Raw genomic sequence first — 16,244 nt, 5'->3', positions numbered from 1 at the left:
AAATAATCTTAAAAACAGGGCACTTTAATTCATTTAACTTTACGATGCTTCTTTTTTAAAAATAATTACCATTGTGTTATGGTAAACATACCGTCTATCATCCGCCCGCGTCTCCTACTGTATTTAACACAGAGATGACGAATCCGGCTTCCTCCATTCATGCGTGCCCCCTTTGGCGTCCAGCTCGTGGGGCATGCAACGATTGGAGGAAGCCGAATTTGTCATCGATATGCTAACTACAGTAGGGGATGCGGGTGTAGGATCGTTTAACTTACCAATGCTAATGGATTAGATCTGCAATATTTTTTTTGTTTAAGGGATATTAAAACGAACTGAAAAAACTAAATTGATGCTTACCTGATAAAAAATTTTTCCCCGGATACGGTGAGTCCACGGAATCATCAATTACTGTTGGGAATATCACTCCTGGCCAGCAGGAGGTGGCAAAGAGCACCACAGCAAAGCTGTTAAATATTACTTCCCTTCCCACAATCCCCAGTCATTCGACCGAAGGAAAATTGAGAAAAAGGAAATAACACAAGGTGTAGAGGTGCCTGAGGTTAAAGTGAAAAATAACTGTCTTAAAGTAAAGGGCGGGCCGTGGACTCACCGCATCCGGAAATAAATAAATTTATCAGGTAAGCATCAATTTTGTTTTCTTTCCTAAGATACAGTCCACAGAATCATCAATTACTGTTGGGAACCAATACCCAAGCTAAAGGACACCGATGATTAGGGAGGGACAAGACAGCTAACCTAAACAGAAGGCACCGCTGCTTGAAGAACCTTCCTCCCAAAAGAACCTCAGCCGAGGCAAAAGTATCCAATTTGTAAAATTTGGACAGGGTATGAAGTGAAGACCAAGTTGCAGCCTTGCAAATCCGTTCCACAGAAGCTTTTTTTTTTGAAAACCCAAGAAGAGGAGAGCCCTAGTAGAATGAGCTGTAATTCTCTCAGGAGACTGCAGCCCAGCAGTCTCATAAGCAAAACCAATTATACTTCTTAACCAGAGAGAAAGAGAAGTAGCAGAAGCTTCCTGACCTTTACGTTTCCCAGAGAGACAAACAAACAGGGCAGAAGACTGGCGAAAATCCTTAGACGCCTGTAAATAAAATTTTAAAGCACACACAACCTCCAAGTAGTGCAACAAATGTTCTCCAGAAAACACAAATTATGCTTACCTGATAATTTAATCTCCATGTGTGGGAGGAGAGTCCACTGCTTCATTCATTACTTGTGGGAATTAAGAAACTGGCCACCAGGAGGAGACAAAGACACCCCAGCCAAAGGCTTAAATACCTCCCCCACTCCTCTCATCCCCCAGTCATTCTGCCAAGGGAACAAGGAACAGTAGGAGAAATATCAGGGTATAAATGGTGCCAGAAGAGTATTAATAAATTTAGGTCCACCCACCGGAGAAATTGGCAGGTGCAGTGGACTCTCCTCCCACAGATGGAAATGAAATTATCAGGTAAGCATAATTTATGTTTTCCATCTTAATGGGAGGAGAGTCCACTGCTTCATTCATTACTTGTGGGAACAAATACCCAAGCTCTAGAGGACACTGAATGAAAAAATGAAAGGGTAAAAGGAGGCGTACCCTATACTGAGGGCACCACAGCCTGCAGAACATTTCTCCCAAAAGCTGCTTCCGCCCAACTACTATTTCCTGATTAATGTTACGACTCGACACCACCTTGGGAAGGAATCCCAATCCAGTGCAAAGAACAGTCTTAGCAGCATGAAAAACCAAGTAGGGAGGTTCACATTGCAAGGCCGCCAACTCAGACTCTGCGCGCCGATGCAATAGCCAGTAATAATATGACTTTCCATGAAAGAACCTTAATGTCAAGTGCATGCATAGGCTGAAACGGAGCCCTCTGCAAGACCTTAAGAACCAAGTTTAAGCCCCAAGGGGGAGCCGGATTCCTGAAGACAGGCCTGATCCTAACCACAGCCTGAACAAAAGACTATGTCAGAAAGCTCTGCAAGCTTCTTATGCAACAGTACAGACAAAGCCGAGATATGTCCCCTTAGGGAATTGGCAGGAAGACCCTTATCCAGACCGTCCTGGAGAAAAGCCGAAATCCTGGAAATCCTGACCTTATGCCAGGGATATCCTCGTTCCTCACACCAGGACAAGTAAGTCCTCCACACCTTGTGGTAGATGCTTCGAGTGACCGGCTTCCTGGCCTGAACGAGAGTGTCAATCACCCTTTCCGAAAATCCTCTCTTGGCTAAGACCAGTCAGTCAATCTCCACGCAGTCAGCCTCAGAGAACCCAGATTTTGATGTAGAAAAGGACCTTGAACCATCAGATCCCTGCGACAAGGTAACTTCCACGGTGGAGATGATGACATCGCCACCAGATCCACAAACCAAATTCTCCACGACGGGGCAATTAGAATAGCCGAAGCTTGCTCCTGCTTAATGTGGGCCACTACCTGAGTTAGAAGAGGTAACGGTGGAAATATGTAAATTAGGCTGAAGTCCCAGGGTACCGCCAAGGCATCTATCAGTTCCGTCTGGGGATCCCTGGATCGCGACCCATATCTGGGTAGCTTGCAATTGAGTCTGGATGCCATGGGATCTATCTCTGGCGTCCCCTATCTGTTGCAGGAGAAGAGCTCTCGAGTGATCCTCCGCAAGACTGTAGGACAGAGCCTGGACCAGGATATCGTCCAGATAAGGTGCCACTGCAATTCCTCTGGCTCTCGCTACTGCGAGAAGAGCTCCCAGAACCTTTGTGAAGACTCTTGGGGCAGTCGCCAGAAAAAATGGAAGGGCCACAAACTAGAAGTGCTGGTCCAGGAAGGCGAATCTTAGGAACCTGAAGTGATCCTTGTGGATTGGAACGTGAAGGTAAGCGTCCTTCAGGTCTATAGTCATGAATTGCCCCTCTTGAACCAGGGGCAAAATTGACCTTATCGTCTCCATCTTGGACAGAACTGACAAAAATTTGTTTAGGGCCTTTAGGTCCAGAATTGCTCGGAACATGCCCTCCTCCTTTGGGACCACGAAAAGGTTTGAATAATACCCCAGGCCGCTTTCTGCAGGAGGGATTGGGACGATTACTCTGAGAGATGAAAAATCCCTCACACACCCCAGGAAGGCGTCTCTCTTTTCTGGTCTTGAAGATATGTTTGACAGCAGGAATCTGCCTCTGGGCGGATAAGACTTGAAACCTATCCTGTAACCCTGGGCTCCGACCTCCAGAACCCAAGGGCCTAAAACATCTCTTCTCCAGGTCTCTGCAAAAAGAGATAGTCTGAGCCCTACATGATCTGAAGACGGACCGGGGGCTGCCCCTTCATGCCAACTTTGATTTGGCGGGCTTCTTATTCTGCTTGGACTTGTTCCAAGGGTTAGCTGTCTTCCAAGATCTCTTGGATTGCTCCGACTTTGCGGCACGCTGCTGGCGCTGAGACTTGTCCGTCCGAAAGGGACGAAAAGTATATCCCTTAGGTTTAGCCTTCTTATCCTGAGGCAAGAAGGCAACCTTGCCCCCCATGACCGTAGATATGATAGAATCCAGGCTTGGGCCAAACAAAACCATTCCTTTGAATGGGAGGGAAAGCAAACGAGACTTAGAAGTCATGTCCGCAGACCACGACTTTAGCCACAGAGGCCTGCGGGCTAAAACAGAAAAACCCGATGTCTTAGCATTCAGGCGAATAATCAGCATGTTAGCATCACAAATGAACGAATGCGCCACTCTAAAGGCTTTGATTCATTCTAGAATTTTATTGAGAGTAGTCTCCACCTCGACCATAGCTGATAGAGCGCTGCAGCAACCGCCAGTTTTTATAACGAACCACATGAGTTGGAACATCTTCTGCAGCATGGACTCCATCTTTTTATTCATGGCTTCCTTGAAATAGGAACTATCAGATAGCGGAATAGTCGTTTTCTTAGCAAGCATGGAGATAGCACCATCCACCTTAGGGACAGTTCCCCACAGTTTAAGCTGTGCGTCCTGAACAAGGAAAAGCTTTTTAAAAGAAGAGGGGAAAAAGGACGAACCAAGTTTCTCCCATTCATTCTTAATAATGTTAGCCATTTTGACTGGAACCGGGAAGGCTTGGGACACTACCCTGTCCTCAAAAACCCTATCCAGTTTAGGGATCGAAGGTTTCTCCGGTAGTTTTGGTTCTGGAACCTCCAACGTAGCAAGCACTTCTTTCAGCAGAAAGCGCAAATGCTTCATCATAATTTTGAAATATGGCTACAGAGGCCTAGACGTAGCCGATTCCGACCCAGAAGAGGCATCCTCCGATAAGTCGAAGTTGTCCTCCTTATCGGATAATCTGTCAGATATCCAGCGGAGTCGAAGACCCCTGAGACGGATAGCAGTGCTGTACCTTTCGCTTGCGCTTAGTAGGGTGAGGCATCGCATTACTGGCTGCAGAAACCGCCGTCTGTAATTGATCAGCAAAGTCTGGAGGCCAAAGGACCCCTCCCACAGGAGGATTAGTAAGGCCCTGGGGAACTGCTTGTGTAATCGGAGATGATTGCAGGGAAAGCACCTCGCGGGGCGGGGAGCTCTCAGAGGTGGACGACTCAGTCGTACTAAATTCCTTAGTCTTTTTGAGAATAACGATATTGTCAAAGCATGTGGAACAGAGTTGCATAGGCAGTCCGACTGGAACCACCTCACAATATACAAAGTTAATGGGTTTGGATAAAGAGGGAGTATCCTCTAACATATCCTCCATAGCTTGCGCCTTTATTACGGACTTGATAAAAAATAAATGGCACCTTTATATCCCAATGGCCAGGGCACTCACCACCTCCTATGACCCGGACTACAAGAAACAGCTTTCGTCTCCTACGAACACAGGTCGAGAAAGAGGAAGTTGCAGAGGCCACACCCGGTCACATGGAGTGCCATGCAGGACCGCCCCTGAACTCGAGAGAAGGATGCACCAAAAAAGCCCGCCTCAATCTCTCACAACTGAACTGTGTTCCACACTGACAGAGCCTCATCTCACACAAATGCAGTAGAAAAACACAAACAATATTATGCATAATATTATCCCCCATGTTCAAAAGCCCCCTTCCGAGGGTATGACCCTAGATTCTATAAAGATAAAAGGAGCCATACTGTGACCCTGTCTTCTAGCGTTTTCAAATATATATATATATATATATATATATATATATATATATATATATATATATATATATATATATATATATATATATAGAAATGCAAAAAGAAGCACTCACTGACTCTTCATCAAAAAGTGACAAAAAACTTTAATGCAGTTTGTGACGTTTCGGGACAGCAACAGTCCCTTCCTTGCTGTCCCGAAACGTCACAAACTGCATTAAAGTTTTTTGTCACTTTTTGATGAAGATTCAGTGAGTGCTTCTTTTTGCATTTCTACAATTCACCGCATAGCACCCTGATAGTTGTGGAAAGTTGGTGAGAGTGCACATACACCTATTTTTGCTTGTATATATATATATATATATATATATATATAAAAATGAAACGATCTTACCAGAATCAACGCCGTGGAACAGGAACACGGCCCTTCAAGTGTGACAGGGTAGTAGCATCGCTCCCGACATGGACTTGAGAGAAGAAAAGCAGGCAGCGAAACTCGTCAACGATGATTGCTAATGGAGCTGTTAAACTGAGTCGGAATAGTTTCGTAGAAAGACGCTCCCTGCATCTCAAGACTCTAACATTCACCCATGCTCTCACTGAGAGGCTGACAGAACTACTTAAAACTCCAGTCCCATTTCGAAGAGTACTACCCTCCATAAGAAAGTATTCTGAATCTTCCGACACTTCTCTGCCAACCTCCTGTTACGAAAGGCAAAGAATGACTGGGGGATGAGGGGAGTGGGGGAGGTATTTAAGCCTTTGGCTGGGGTGTCTTTGCCTCTTCCTGGTGGCCAGGTTCTTAATTTCCACAAGTAATAAATGAAGCAGTGGACTCTCCTCCCATTAAGATGGAAAAGAAGAACTATGACAAAGAGAAGGAACAACCATTTCCTGATTAAAATTTCTGTCCAAAACCACTTCAACCATTTCTGTTCAAGAAAAGATAATGCAGAAATCTGATCCCTCAGAGAAGTGATTGACAAAACCATTCTCCAGACCTTCCTGTAGAAAGGAATAATCCTGACCCTACTCCAAGAGTAACCCTTGGATTCACACCAATAAAGATATTTACACCATATCTTATGGTAAATCTATCTTGTAACAGGCTTGCAAGCCTGAATCATGGTCTCAATGACCAACTCAGAAAACCATGCTTAGACAGAACTAAGCGTTCAATCTCCAAGCAGTCAGCTTCAGAGAAACGAAAATATGGATGAAAGAAGGGACCCTGAATCAGAAGGTCCTTCCTCAGAGGCAGTCTCCAAGGTGGAAGAGATATCATCTCCACTAGGTCTTCATACCAGATCCTGCGAGGCCAGGCAGAAACTACTAGAATTACCAATGCTCTCTCCTGTTTGATACGAGCAATGACTCGTGGAAGGAGAGCTAATGGAGGAAACAGTTATTCCAGCCTAAAATCCCAAGGAACCGCCAGAGCATCTATCAGAGCGGCCTGTGGATCTCTTGACTTCGAACCTTGGCATTTTGCCGAGATGCCATCAGATCCAACTCTGGCACCCCCCATTCAAGGGTTATGTTGGAGAACACCTCTGGATGGAGTTCCCACTCCCCAGGATGAAAAGTCTGTCTGCTCAGGAAATCCGCTTCCCAGTTGTCCACTCCTGGAATGTGGATGGCAGACAGACAACAATTGTGAGCTTATGCCCACTGAACAATCCAAGTCACCTCCTACATGGCTAAGGAACTGAGTTCCTCCCTAGTGGTTGATGTAAACCATTGAGGTGATATTGTCCGACTGGAACCAAGCTAAGGACAACTGAGGCCAAGCCTACAGAGCATTGTAAATCGCTCTCAACTCCAAGATGTGAAAGAAGAGAGCAGACACTTCTGAGTCCATAATCCCTGCGCCTTAAGCAAGACCCAGACTGTTTCCCAGCCCAGCAGGTTGGCGTCCGTGGTCACATCACCCAGGAATGTCTCTAGAAGCACGCGCCCTGACACAGATACTCCTGAGAAACCGCTACGGAAGAGTCTCTTGTCGACTGATCTAGATCTACCCTCTGAGACAGATCTGAATGTTCTCCATTTTATGGAAAATAGCAAAGGGAATAATGTCCATGATAACCATCAGACCCAATTCCCTCCAAACATTGAGACACTGAAAAGTGAAGGTAAAATTAACTGAAAATGTTTACGCTATTTACTGGACCACAAGAGCTTGCTGTTGGCCGGACAGTAGACTGCAGAGAAAGGAAAATAAATAAATCCTTGATTATCTGACCTCTGTTAGAAATCTTCTCCTAGATAGAGAATCTATTAAGGTCCCCAAATAAATCACCCTTGTAGATGGAACAAGGGAACTCTTCTCCAGATTCATTTCCCATCCATGTGAAAGTAGATTGGACAAGATCTCTCGAAAAGAGTTTGCTCGAAGCAGGATAGCACCTGAGTCATATATTGTCCAGAAGAGCACCCTTGCAATACCCCAAGACCTAAAAGTCTTTCTAGGATGACAAGACACAGAGACTTGAAAAGATCCCAAATAATGGGAACAATAAATACACATCCTTCAGGTCTATGTTCGTTATGAACAGGCCCTCTTGAACCAAAGGAGAATGGATACTACCTTGAAGGTCAGAACCTGAGAAACTTGAGTAAATAACTATACCCTGTTCCCAGACTGGGACTGGAACTATCACTCCAAGAGAGGAAGGCCCTGAACCCAGTTCAAGGAATGTCTCATCATACCTGTATTGCAGATACTCTAGGAGAAATCTGCCTCTGGGAGGAAATCTTAGATAGGACTCCAAGAGACATGACTGACCCTGCAGAAAGAGGAAAAGGAAAAACTGTTTTTAGTCTTCCTCTCTTGACATTAGGTAGAAAATCTAATTTTTCATCCGGAAAGTCAGAGGATAATTCTGCCAGACCAAGTCCAAACAAGGTCTTATGCTTGAAAGGAAATGACAGAAGTGTGGATTTGGAGGAAACATAAAATGTTGAACCTGCAACTGCAGAACCCAAAGCCTAGGCTATACCACTAAGCCACAGGATGGCTTCTCCGTTGACCAAGATTTCAGCCACAATGCCCAGCAGGCTAGTACAGCAAGTCTAATAAGACAAGGCATTGTTCTAAATTAAACCTCCAGCTTCTTATGCATGGATCCGTAAAAGGAGCTAGCTAGCCTCCACAGGGATCTAAATTCACTAAGCCATAGAAGAAGACCCCCTTCTACTAAAGACACAGTGCATTAAAATTGTGTCAGCCACAGGAAAGTCCTTTAAAGGACGGGAGAAAGGTATCCCTAGTTTCTCCTATTTGAGTGAAATTCCCATAGCATGTCTAGAACACTTCCTCATAGGAAGGTAAATTACAGAACTGATAAAGTTTACAAAAACTTTGAAGGGTTGACAATGACAGGGGGATCAGTGTCGTCCAAGTAGCTAAAACCTCCTTCGACATTACACAACGTGTTGAAGCATAAATCTGAAGGAGACCACTTCAGCATCAGATAAAGGAATTATACTGTCCAGATCTGAAATTTCACCCTCAGAAAGTACCAGTGAATCCTCCTCACCAGACTTAGAACAAGGCCAACCTGTGTAGCAGTATGCAGAGCAGAAACCTTATGATCTGAAACTTTAAAATGGCCTCACTGAGGAGAAAAAAGGCGGAACCAAAGTCATCGGATGATGCCAAAAGGAAAAACATACATGGTAGAAGGAATGAACAGAGTACCGCTTTGCCATTAGTGGAAGAAATTGGAATATTAGCCCCATAGGAATGGCGCCTAAATGAAAGCGTTCTCACTAAAAGGCTCTAACCGAGCCCTCATATAGGAAAAGTTTACTGACCATTTTTGCCAGACCTTTCTAACAATTTATAGCTATTGTTCATTAGGCCTCCAAATAAAGAGAGATCCTGCTAAAACTTTAGCTTAAAAGTCAGAATCTTTGCCACTGAATAAAATATTACTGAGCCCAAGTAAGGGTTGGGCTCAGACCCTAGTCTCCATATCAGTGTCATATAGTGCCTGCTCACTGCCATAAAAAACCTTCCCCATGAAGGATCTTGTGTCCCAAATTAACTGCAGACTACAGTCTTAACCCCTTCAGTGCAAGCCTTCTAGCCCCAGAAGACAAAAGGCACTTGCCTGCACATCTAGCTGTCCGGCAGGAGGACAGCTCACCCGGCATGAGAGGATGCCACTCCTCACAGAGACCTTTGAAAAAAACATAATTTATGCTTACCTGATAAATTTATTTCTCTTGTGTAGTCAGTCCACGGGTCATCCATTACTTATGGAATATATCTCTTCCTAACAGGAAGCTGCAAGAGGATCACCCAAGCAGAGCTGCTATATAGCTCCTCCCCTCACATGTCATATTCAGTCATTCGACCAAAACCAGACGAGAAAGGAGAAACCATAGGGTGCAGTGGTGACTGGAGTTTAATTTAAAATTTAGATCTGCCTTAAAGACAGGGCGGGCCGAGGACTGACTACACTACAAGAGAAATATAAATTTATCAGGTAAGCATAAATTATGTTTTCTCTTGTTAAGTGTAGTCAGTCCACGGGTCATCCATTACTTATGGAATACCAATACCAAAGCTAAAGTACACGGATGAAGGGAGGGACAAGGCAGGAACATTAAACAGAAGGAACCACTGCCTGAAGTACCTTTCTCCCAAAAATAGCCTCCGAAGAAGCAAAAGTGTCAAATTTGTAAAATTTTGAAAAAGTGTGAAGTGAAGACCAAGTTGCAGCCTTGCAAATCTGTTCAACAGAGGCCTCATTTTTAAAGGCCCAGGTGGAAGCCACAGCTCTAGTAGAATGAGCTGTAATCCTTTCAGGAGGCTGCTGTCCAGCAGTCTCATAGGCTAAACGTATTATGCTACGAAGCCAAAAAGAGAGAGAGGTAGCCGAAGCCTTTTGACCTCTTCTCTGTCCAGAGTAAACGACAAACAGGGAAGAAGTTTGACGAAAATCTTTAGTTGCCTGCAAATAGAACTTCAGGGCACGGACTACGTCCAGATTATGCAAAAGTCGTTCCTTCTTTGAAGAAGGGTTAGGACACAGTGATGGAACAACAATCTCTTGATTGATATTCCTGTTAGTAACTACCTTAGGTAAGAACCCAGGTTTAGTACGCAGAACTACCTTGTCTGAATGAAAAATCAGATAAGGAGAATCACAATGTAAGGCAGATAACTCAGAGACTCTTCAAGCCGAGGAAATAGCCATCAAAAACAGAACCTTCCAGGATAACAGCTTGATATCAATGGAATGAAGGGGTTCAAATGGAACGCCTTGAAGAACGTTAAGAACTAAGTTTAAGCTCCACGGCGGAGCAACGGTCTTAAACACAGGCTTAATCCTAGCTAAAGCCTGACAAAAAGCCTGAACGTCTGGATCTTCAGCCAGACGTTTGTGTAGAAGAATAGACAGAGCAGAAATCTGTCCCTTTAACGAACTAGCAGATAAGCCCTTTTCTAAACCGTCTTGTAGAAAGGACAATATCCTAGGAATCCTAACCTTACTCCATGAGTAACTCTTGGATTCGCACCAATATAAATATTTACGCCATATCTTATGGTAAATTTTTCTGGTAACAGGCTTCCTAGCCTGTATTAAGGTATCAATAACCGACTCCGAGAAGCCACGCTTTGATAAAATCAAGCGTTCAATCTCCATGCAGTCAGCCTCAGAGAAATTAGATTTGGATGGTTGAAAGGACCCTGAATTAGAAGGTCCTGTCTCAGAGGCAGAGACCACGGTGGACAGGACGACATGTCCACTAGGTCTGCATACCAGGTCCTGCGTGGCCACGCAGGCGCTATCAGAATCACCGAAGCTCTCTCCTGTTTGATCTTGGCAATCAAACGAGGAAGCATCGGAAATGGTGGAAACACATAAGCCATGTTGAAGACCCAAGGGGCTGTCAGAGCATCTATCAGCACCGCTCCCGGGTCCCTGGACCTGGATCCGTAACAAGGAAGCTTGGCGTTCTGGCGAGATGCCATGAGATCCAGATCTGGTTTGCCCCAACGATGAATCAGTTGAGCAAAGACCTCCGGATGAAGTTCCCACTCCCCCGGATGAAAAGTCTGGCGACTTAGAAAATCCGCCTCCCAGTTCTCCATGCCTGGGATGTAAATCGCTGACAGGTGGCAAGAGTGAGACTCTGCCCAGCAAATTATCTTTGAGACTTCCAACATCGCTAGGGAACTTCTGGTTCCCCCTTGATGGTTGATGTAAGCCACAGTCGTGATGTTGTCCGACTGAAATCTGATGAACCTCAGAGTTGCTAACTGAGGCCAAGCTAGGAGAGCATTGAATATTGCTCTTAATTCCAGAATATTTATTGGGAGGAGTTTCTCCTCCTGAGTCCATAGTCCCTGACAGGCTGGCGTCTGTTGTTACAATCGTCCAATCTGGCCTGCGAAAGGTCATCCCCTTGGACAGATGTGGCCGAGAAAGCCACCATAGAAGAGAATCTCTGGTCTCTTGATCCAGATTTAGTAGGGGGGACAAATTTGAGTAATCCCCGTTCCACTGACTTAGCATGCACAATTGCAGCGGTCTGAGATGCAGGCGGGCAAATGGTACTATGTCCATTGCCGCTACCATTAAGCCGATTACTTCCATGCACTGAGCTACTGACGGGTGTGAAATGGAATGAAGGACACGGCAAGCATTTAGAAGCTTTGATAACCTGGCCTCTGTCAGGTAAATTTTCATCTCTACAGAATCTATAAGAGTCCCTAGAAAGGGAACCCTTGTAAGTGGTAATAGAGAACTCTTTTCCACGTTCACCTTCCACCCATGCGACCTCAGAAATGCCAGAACTATCTCTGTATGAGACTTGGCAGTTTGAAAACTTGACGCTTGTATCAGAATGTCGTCTAGGTACGGAGTCACCGCTATGCCTCGCGGTCTTAGTACCGCCAGAAGTGAGCCCAGAACTTTTGTAAAGATTCTTGGAGCCGTAGCTAATCCGAAGGGAAGAGCTACAAACTGGTAATGCCTGTCTAGGAAAGCAAATCTTAGGTACCGATAATGATCCTTGTGAATCTGTATGTGAAGGTAGGCATCCTTTAAGTCCACTGTGGTCATGTATTGACCCTCTTGGATCATGGGAAGGATGGTACGAATAGTTTCCATTTTGAATGATGGAACTCTTAGGAATTTGTTTAGGATTTTTAAGTCCAAGATTGGTCTGAAGGTTCCCTCTTTCTTGGGAACCACAAATAGATTTGAATAGAATCCTTGCCCGTGTTCCGTCCGCGGAACTGGGTGGATCACCCCCATTAGTAAGAGGTCTTGTACACAGCGTAGAAACGCCTCTTTCTTTATTTGGTTTGCTGATAACCTTGAAAGATGAAATCTCCCTCGTGGAGAAGTTTTGAAGTCCAGTAGATATCCCTGAGATATTATCTCCAACGCCCAGGGATCCTAGACATCTCTTGCCCAAGCCTGGGCGAAGAGAGAAAGTCTGCCCCCCACTAGATCCATTTCCGGATAGGGGGCCCGCTCTTCATGCTGTCTTAGGGGCAGCAGCAGGTTTCTTGGCCTGCTTGCCCTTGTTCCAGGACTGGTTAACTTTCCAGCCCTGCCTGTAACGAGCAACAGCTCCTTCCTGTTTTGGAGCGGAGGAAGTTGATGCTGCTCCTGCCTTGAAGTTACGAAAGGCACGAAAATTAGACTGTTTGGCCTTTGATTTGGCCCTGTCCTGAGGTAGAGCATGGCCCTTACCTCCCGTAATGTCAGCTATAATTTCTTTCAAGACGGGCCCGAATAAGGTCTGCCCTTTGAAAGGAATATTAAGCAATTTTGATTTAGAAGTCACGTCAGCTGACCAGGATTTAAGCCATAGCGCTCTGCGCGCTTGGATGGCGAATCCGGAGTTCTTAGCCGTAAGTTTGGTTAAATGTACAACGGCATCAGAAACAAATGCGTTAGCTAGCTTAAGTGCTTTAAGCTTGTTCATAATTTCATCCAATGGAGCAGTGCGAATGGCCTCTTCCAGAGACTCAAACCAGAATGCCGCCGCAGCAGTGACAGGCGCAATGCATGCAAGGGGCTGTAAGATAAAACCTTGTTGAACAAACATCTTCTTAAGGTAACCCTCTAATTTCTTATCCATTGGATCTGAAAAAGCACAACTATCCTCCACCAGGATAGTGGTACGCTTAGCTAAAGTAGACACTGCTCCCTCCACCTTAGGGACCGTCTGCCCTAAGTCTCGTGTGGTGGCGTCTATAGGAAACATTTTCCTAAATATGGGAGGAGGGGAAAAAGGCACACCAGGTCTATCCCATTCCTTGCTAATAATCTCTGTAAGCCTTTTAGGTATAGGAAACACGTCAGTACACACCGGTACCGCATAGTATCTATCCAACCTACATAATTTTTCTGGAATTGCAACCGTGTTACAATCATTCAGAGCCGCTAATACCTCCCCTAGCAATATACGGAGGTTCTCAAGCTTAAATTTAAAATTAGAAATCTCTGAATCCAGTCTCCCTGGATCAGATCCGTCACCCACAGAATGAAGCTCTCCGTCTTCATGTTCTGCAAACTGTGACGCAGTATCTGACATGGCTCTCACCTCATCTGCGCGCTCTGTCCTTAACCCAGAGCTATCGCGCTTGCCTCTTAATTCTGGCAATTTAGATAATACTTCTGTCATAACAGTAGCCATGTCTTGCAAAGTGATTTGTAAGGGCCTCCCTGATGTACTTGGCGCCACGAAATCACGCACCTCCTGAGCGGGAGGCGAAGGTACTGACACGTGAGGAGAGTTAGTCGGCATAACTTCCCCCTCGTTGTCTGGTGATAATTTCTTTGCATGTAAATATTGACTTTTATTTAAAGTAACATCAATGCAATTAGTACACAAATTTCTATTGGGCTCCACATTGGCCTTTAAACATAGTGAACAAAGAGATTCATCTGAGTCAGACATGTTTAAACAGACTAGCAATGAGACTAGCAAGCTTGGAAATACTTTTCTAAATAAATTTACAAGCAATATAAAAAACACTACTGTGCCTTTAAGAAGCACAAAAAGCTGTCACAGTTGAAATAACAATGAACCAAAATAGTTATAGCAACCAATTTTTCACAGTAAATGTATTAAGTTAGCAAAGGATTGCACCCACCAGCAAATGGATGATTAACCCCTTAATACCCAAAAACGGATAACAATTTAATAATTAACGTTTTTCTCACAGTCAAAACACACTGTCACAGGTCTGCTGTGACTGATTACCTCCCTCAAAATGAATTTTGAAGACCCCTGAGCTCTCTAGAGACGATCTGGATCATGGAGGATGAAGTAGACAGATTGTGACTGAATTTTGACTGCGCAAAAAAAGCGCTAAAATAGGCCCCTCCCACTCATATTACAACAGTGGGGAAGCTCAGATAACTGTTTCTATGCAGAAAACAAAGATGGCCATGTGGTAAAAATCATGCCCCAATAAGTTTTATCACCAAGTACCTCACAAAAAACGATTAACATGCCAGTAAACGTTTTAAACATACATTTTAAAAGTTATGAAGTGTTATTAATAAGCCTGCTACCAGTCGCTTTTACTGCAGTTAAGGCTCATACATTATTTCAGTATTAACAGTATTTTCAGAGTCAATTCCATTCCTTAGAAAAATACATTCAGTGTACACACACTCATCAGCCTAATACCAGTCGCTATCACTGCATTTAAGGCTGAACTTACGTTACATTGGTATCAGCAGTATTTTCTCAGTCAATTCCATTCCTCAGAAAAATAATTTACTGCACATACCTCATTTGCAGGGGGGCCCTGCATGCTATTCCCCTTTTCTGAAGTTACCTCACTCCTCAGATGAGAACAGCCAGTGGATCTTAGTTACGTCTGCTAAGATCATAGAAAACGCAGGCAGATTCTTCTTCTAATGCTGCCTGAGAACAAACAGCACACTCCGGTGCCATTTAAAATAACAAACTTTTGATTGAAGAAATAAACTAAGTTAAAAAACACCACAGACCTCTCACAGCGACCTATCTTTAGTTAGGCTGCAAGAGAATGACTGAATATGACATGTGAGGGGAGGAGCTATATAGCAGCTCTGCTTGGGTGATCCTCTTGCAGCTTCCTGTTAGGAAGAGATATATTCCATAAGTAATGGATGACCCGTGGACTGACTACACTTAACAAGAGAAAAGAAAGGACAGAGTAAACCTACTCAGGCTTTCTATGCCAGGGCAGCAACATGTTAGGAACTTGTGAGGTGGGCCTTGCTGTGTTTTCCTAGCTGCTTTAAAGCCACCACTGCCCTTGAGAGGAAAGATCAGAGCAAACCTACTCTGGCTTTTAAAAGAATAAAATCTCGATTGAAGTGAAATAATCTTCACACACCAAAAACTTCACCTCCTCCTTGCACCAAAGGCAAAAAGAATGACTGGGGATTGTGGGAAGGGAAGTGACATTTAACAGCTTTGCTGTGATGCTCTTTGCCTCCTCCTGATGACCAGGAGTGATATTCCCAACAGTAATTGATGATTCTGTGGACTCACCATATCTTAGGAAAGAAATAGCTTAACGCTACTGCCTATTTAGATACTCTGTTTTTCTTAGGGTTTTGCTCCGTGTGTTTTAGTCATATTTATTGGAACAGGAACAAAAAATAAATAAAAATAATGATGCTTACTAAAAACTAGTATGACAAAGCCAAACAATAAGGTAGGGATTGAATTAAAAGCAGTGGACTCTCACCACCATGAAAGAAATTAATTTATCAAGTATGCATAAATTATGCTCTCTTTCATACAGGTGGTTTGAGTCCACAATCCATTACTCCTGGGAACGAATACCCAAGGTTTGGAGTCCACGAGTAATGATAAATAAGGGTGGGACAAAAAAAAATCAAGGCAAAATCAAAAAAATTATTCTGAGACCAAAGGCTGCCCAAAGTTGTACAATAGTGGTAAGCTTTAGGAGATACAGAATAAAACTGGAAGGGAAAAAAACAAGTACTTTCCCACAAAAAAACAAAATTTATGCTTATCTGATAAATTTCTTTCTTGGAGCATGGAGAGTCCACTAAGAGATATTTAACCCCTGGCCAGCAGGAGGAGGCAAAGAGCACCCCAGCAAAGCTGTTAAGTGTAACTTCCCTTA

At 44.1% G+C, this 16,244-nt stretch overlaps 1 protein-coding gene across 1 annotated transcript in view; it reads right to left on the bottom strand.

The window, feature by feature from the left end:
- Positions 1-16,244, bottom strand: part of DCBLD2 (discoidin, CUB and LCCL domain containing 2) — a gene marked incomplete in the record, with an annotated part of 427,429 nt that overhangs the window by 139,765 nt on the left and 271,420 nt on the right.

This window comes from Bombina bombina, chromosome 3 (assembly GCF_027579735.1).
Source record: "Bombina bombina isolate aBomBom1 chromosome 3, aBomBom1.pri, whole genome shotgun sequence".
Classification (NCBI taxonomy): domain Eukaryota; kingdom Metazoa; phylum Chordata; class Amphibia; order Anura; family Bombinatoridae; genus Bombina; species Bombina bombina.
Note: the sequence above shows the minus strand (reverse complement) of the source record. Positions and strands in the feature narration are given on the sequence as shown.